The sequence below is a fragment of the Pan paniscus genome, chromosome X, assembly GCF_029289425.2.
Source record: "Pan paniscus chromosome X, NHGRI_mPanPan1-v2.0_pri, whole genome shotgun sequence".
NCBI lineage: Eukaryota > Metazoa > Chordata > Mammalia > Primates > Hominidae > Pan > Pan paniscus.
Genome location: NC_073272.2, coordinates 77,658,024 through 77,664,469, shown reverse-complemented (window position 1 = coordinate 77,664,469; position 6,446 = coordinate 77,658,024).

Sequence of the window (6,446 nt, the reverse complement as noted above, 5' to 3'; positions counted from 1 at the left end):
GATATGCTCCTGAATGACCAGCGGGCAATGAAGAAATGAAGAAAGAAATTGAGGCCAGGTGCGGTGGCTCACACCTGTAATCCCATCACTTTGGGAGGCTGAGGCAGGTGGATCATGAGGTCAGGAGATTGAGACCATCCTGACTAACACAGTGAAACCCCATCTCTACTAAAAATACAAAAAATTAGCTGGGCGCGGTGGCACACACCTGTAGTCCCAGCTACTCGGGAGGCTGAGGCAGGAGAATTGCTTGAACCCAGGAGGCAGAGGTTGCAGTGAGCCATGATCGTGCCACTGCACTCCAGCCTAAGTGGCAGAGCAAGGCTCCATCTAAAAGAAAAGAAAAAGAAATTTTAAAATTTCTTGAAATGAATAATAATGGAAACACAACATACCAAAGCCTATGGGATACAGCAAAAGCAGTACTAACAGGGAAGGTTACAGCTATAAGTGCCTACATCAAAAAAGAGGAAAAACTTTAAATGAACAATCTAACAATGCATCATAAAGAACTAGAAAAGTAAAAGCAAATCAAACCCAAAATTAGTAGAAGAAAAGAAATAATAAAGATCAGAGCAGAAATAAATCAAATTGAAATGAAAAAATAATACAAAAGGGCAATGAAACAAAAAGTTGGTTTTCCAAAAAGTTAAACAAAATTGACAAACCTTTACCAGACTAAGAAAAAAAGAGAGATGGTTCAAATAAATAAAATCAGAAGTGAAAAAGGACACATTACAACCAATACTGCAGAAATTCAAAGAATCATTAGTGGCTACTGTGAGCAACTATATGCCAATAAATTGGAAAATCTAGAATAAACGGACGAATTCCTAGATACTAGACCCTAGAAATCCAAAACCTGAAGAAAGCAATAACAAGTAATGAGATCGAAGCCATAATAAAAAGTCTCCCAGCCGGGCACAGTGGCTCATGCCTGTAATCCTAGCACTTTGGGAGGTTGAGGTGGGCAGATCACTTGAGGTCAGGAGTTCGAAACCAGGCTCTACTAAAAATACAAAAAAAATAGCTGGGCATGGTGGTGGGTGCCTGTAATCCCAGCTACTCGGAAGGCTGAGGCAGGAGAATTGCTTGAACCTGGGAGGCAGAGGTTGCAGTGAGCTGAGATCGTGCCACTGCACTCCAGCCTGGGCAACAGAGCAAAACTCCTTCTCAAAAAAAAAAAAAAAAGTCTCCCACACACACACACACACACACACACACACACAAAGCCTGGGAACTGATGGCCTCATGACTGAATTCTACCAAACATTTAAAGGAGAATTAATACCAATCATCCACAAACTACTCTTAAATCATCCACAAACTATTCTTAAAAATAGAGGAGAAAGGAATACTTCCAAACTCATTCGACACATTCAGTATTACCCTGATCCCCAAACCAGACAAAGACACATCAAAACAAGAAAACTACAGGCCAGTATCTCTGATGAATATTAATGCATAAATCCTCAACAAAATACTAGCAAATCAAATTCAACAGTACATTAAGATGATTCATCATGACCAAGTGGGATTTATGCCTAGGATGCAAGGTGATTCAACATTCACAAATCAATCAATGTGATACATCATATCAACAGAATGAAGGATAAAAACCATATCAGATCATTCAATTGATGCTGAAAAAGAAGTTGATAAAATTCAACATCGCTTCATGATAAAAACTCTCAAAAAACTGGCTATAGAAGGAACATACCTCAACATAATAAAAGCCATATATAGCAAACCCACAGCTAGTATCATACTGAATGCGGAGAAACTGAAAGCCTTTCCTCTAAGGTTGGGAACATGGCAAGGATGCCTACTGTCACCACTGTTATTCAACATAGTACTAGAAGTTCTTGCTAGAGCAATCGGACAAGAGAAAGATATAAAGAGCCTCCAAATTGAAAATGAAGAAGTCAAATTATCCTTGTTTGCAAATGATATCGTCTTATATTTGGAAAAACCTAAAGACTTCACAGGAAAACTATTAGAACTGATAAATAGTTTAGTAAAGTCACAGGAAACAAAATAAACATACAAAAATCAGTAGCATTTCTATATGCCAACAGTGAACAATGTGAAAAAGAAATTTTAAAAGTAATCCCATTTAATGTTATGCCACACATAACACTAAATACCTAGGATTAACCAAAGAAGTGAAAGATCTCTATAATGAAAACTATAAAACACTGATGAAAGAAATGGAAGAGAATGCCAAAAAAGGGAAACATATTCCATGTTCATGGATTGGAAGAATCACTATTGTTAAAATGTCCATACTACCCAAAGCAATCTATAGATTCAATGCAATCCCTATCAAAATATCAGTGACATTCTTCACAAAAATAGAAAATCCTATCCTAAAATGTATATGGAACCGCAAAAGACCCAAACAGCCAAATCTATACTAAGCAAAAAGGACAAAACTGGAGGAATCACATTACCTGACTTCAAATTATATTACAGAGTTATAGTAACCACACATATCAGCTCTAACTAAACTGGAGATAATTATTGAGTACTTAAGATTGAACAAGCATTGTGCAAAATGCTTTACACGTTGTGTTAGTTTTCTCAAGCTGCCGTAACAGCTGGATGGTTTAGACAACAGAAATTTATTTTCTCACAGTTCTGGAGGCTAGAATTCCAAGATCAAGGTGTTGACAAGGTTGATTTTACTCCCAGGCCTCGCTCCTTGGTTTGCAGGTGGTTGACTTCTCACTGTGTCCTCATATGGTCTTTCCTCTGTGCACACACAACCCTGGTGTCTCTTTGTGTGTGCAAATGTTCTCTTCTGATAAGAACACCAGTCAGATTGAATTAAGGCCCACCCTTACAGCCTCATATTAACTTGATTACTTCTTAAAAGCCCTATCTCCACATACAGTCACATTCTGAGATACTGGGGGTTAGAGCTTCATCATATGAATTTTGAAGAGACATAATTCTGCCCATAACACATGTATTATCTGGTTATTCAACAATATTATGAGGTATATTCATTCCTCATTTTACCTCTGAAATTCTCCCTTTCCCATCAATGCTTCCTAACCTTCTACCATCTCCCTTTATTTCCTCTTCACATTCCCGTCCAGACATAGGCCCACAGTAGTCTGCTTATATAAAAATGTTAATATCACAATTATTTGTTTCACATATTTGTTCTTGTTTAATATCAGGAAGTGCATGGTTAACTCTATCACTTTTGCTTATTCTGATACATTTCCATCCTTGCCTGGGTGCAAAACCTATGGAAATCAAAGGAAGACCATCTGTTGAAGTGCACAGGACACTGCACACCACAGCTGACAAGAGATGCCTGTCAAGGGCACTGGATATGGGCCTCGAATCTGCAGCTTCACAGAGCTTGAAGAGAGGGTCAACTCTGCCACTTAGGAACTTCTCCATGATTTTCTTCATGTGTGGTAATTTACCTTTATTTAAAAAAAATTAATAGACTTCATTTTTAGAACAATTTTAGCTTTATAGAAAAATTGAGCAGTAAGTACAGAAAGTTCCCATAGACATCCCCCTTTGCCCACACCCTCACATATACATAGATTCCCCTATATTAATATCTTGCATTAGTGTGGTACATTTATTACAAGTGATGAATCTATATTGAACACATTGTTATTATTATTATTATTATTAACTAAAGTGTATAGTTTACATTAGGGTTCACTCTTTGTGTTGTATGTTCTGTGGGTTTGACAAATGTATAATGACATATATCCACCATTACAGAATCATAAATAATATTTTCACTGCCCTAAAAATCCTCTTGCTCCACCTACTCATCTCTCCCTCCCTGTTCCCTAACCCCTGCCAACCACTGATCCTTTTACTGTCTCCATAGTTTTGCTTTATCCAGAATGTCATACACTTGGAATCATACAGTGTTTTAGTTCGTTTTCTGTTACTATAGCTGAATGCCTGAGACTGGGTAATTTATAAAGAAAAGGAATTTATTTCTTATAGTTCCGGAGGCTGGGAAGTCTAAGGTTGAGGGGCCACATCTGATGAGGGTCTTCTTACTGCATCATAACATAGCAGAAAGCATCACTTGGCAAAAGGGCAAGAGCATGCCAGCTCAGGTCTTTCTTCCTTTTCTTATAAAGCCACCAGTCCCACACTAATGACTTTATCTAACCCTAATTACCTCCCAAGGCTCCACCACCAAATGCCATCAAAATATGAATTTGGGGATTAAGGTTTCAACACATGAAATTTTAACGACACATTCAAACCATAGCATACAGTATGTACCATTTTAAGGTTGGCTTCTTTCACTTAGCAATACATGTTTAAGGTTCCTTCACATCTCTTTGTGCCTTGAGAGGTCATTTCTTTTTATCATTGAATAAATAAATATTCTGTTATCTGGATGTATCACAGTTTATCCATTCATCTATTGAAGGACATTATGGTTGCTCCCAAATTTTGGCAATTATGGGTAAAGCAGCTATAAACAAACATTTGTGTGTAAGTTTTTATGTGGTTGATTTATCTTTTATTTAAAAATGAGAGTTTTTCTGAAATACTTTTTTTTTTTTGAGGTGGAGTCTCACTCTGTTGCCCAGTCTGGAATGCAGTGGCCCAATCTTGGCTCACTGCAACCTCCACCTCCAAGATTCAAGCGATTCTCCTGCCTCACCCTCCTGAGCAGCTGAGATTACAGGCGCGCCACCACACCCAGCTAATTTTTTGTGTTTTTAGTAGAGAGGGGGTTTCACTATATCGGCCAGGCTGATCTCAAAGTCCTGACCTCATGACCCGGCCGCCTCGGCCTCCCAAAGTGCTAGGATTACAGGCGTGAGCCACCGTGCCCGGCCTGAAATACATTTTTAATGCTAGTTTTTCATTACAAAATAATACATGCTTGCTGCCACAAATTCAAATGACATGGAAGTAAATAAAGTAAAAAGTGAAAGCTGGTCCCTGATTCTGCTGAGAGATCATTAAAGAAAAAATAATTGGCCGGGCGCGGTGGCTCACACCTGTAATCCCAGCACTTTGGGAGGCCGAGGCGGGCGGATCACGAGGTCAGGAGACCGAGACCATCCTGGCCAACATGGTGAAACCCCGTCTCTACTAAAAATACAAAAATTAGCTGGCTGCAGTAGCGGGCGCTTGTAATCCCAGCTACTCGGGAGCTTGAGACAGGAGAATCGCTTGAACTCGGGAGGCGGAGGTTGCAGTGAGCCGACATCGTGCCACTGCACTCTAGCCTGGCGACAGAGTAAGACTCCGTCTCAAAAAAAAAAAAGAAAAGAAAAGAAAAAAAGAAAAAAATAATAAACGATAATAAAATAAGATGGTCCCTAACATCACTTTCCAATCATTCCTTTTGTAATATAAAATAAGACTGTGCACACTGGCTCACGCCTGTAATCCCAACACTTTGGGAGGCTGAGGTGAGAGGATTGTTTGAGGTCAGAAGTTCAAGACCAGCCTGGGCAACATAGGGAGACACCATCTCTACAAAAATTTCTAAAAATTAGCTGGGTGTGGCCGCCTGTGCCTGTAGTCCCAGCTATTCAGGAGGCTGAGGTGGAAGGATTGTTTGAGCCCGGGATGTCAAGGCTGCAGTGAGCTGTGATCACACCACTGCACTCCAGCCTGGGAAACAGAGAAAGACTCTGTCTCCAAAAAATAAATAAATAAAATATAGATATTCATTATAGCAAATTTGGAAGACACAAAAAGTAAAATGAAGAATTGTCCCCCAGTTCCACCTCACAAAGACACCCACTATTACTAATATATTGGTGTATTTCCAGTGCTAAGGGTTTAAACAAATATATATATAATATATAATATAAATAAAATATTTTATATATTAAATAAAATTATATAAATTTTTATATAAAATTTTATATAAAAATTAAATAAAATTTATATATATTAAATTTAAAAATATATATATGTACACACACACACAAACCATACACACAAATAATACAGATTGAAGAAAAATTAGAAAATACAGGTATGTTAACAGAAAAATTTTAAACCACCCAAAGTTTCACCATCCAATGATCATCTCTGTTAAAATTCTGGGCTGGGCACGGCTCACGCCTGTAATCCGAACACTATGGGAGGCCAAGGTGGGCAGATCATGAGGTCAGGAGTTCAAGACCAGCCTGGCCAACATGGTGAAACTCCGTCTCTACTAAAAATACAAAAATTAGCCAGGCGTGGTGGCACACCCCTGTAATCCCAGCTTACTCAGGAGGCTGAGGCGGGAGAATCACTGAAACCTGGGAGGCGGAGGTTGCAGTGAGCCGAGATCACGTCACTGCACTTCAGCCTGGGCGACAGAGTGAGACTCCATCTCAAAATAAATAAATAAATAAAAAATTCTAGTATGTATCCTTATAGATATGCTCCTTCACATATAGACATATAAATGCATGTACATGAAAGTGAAATCA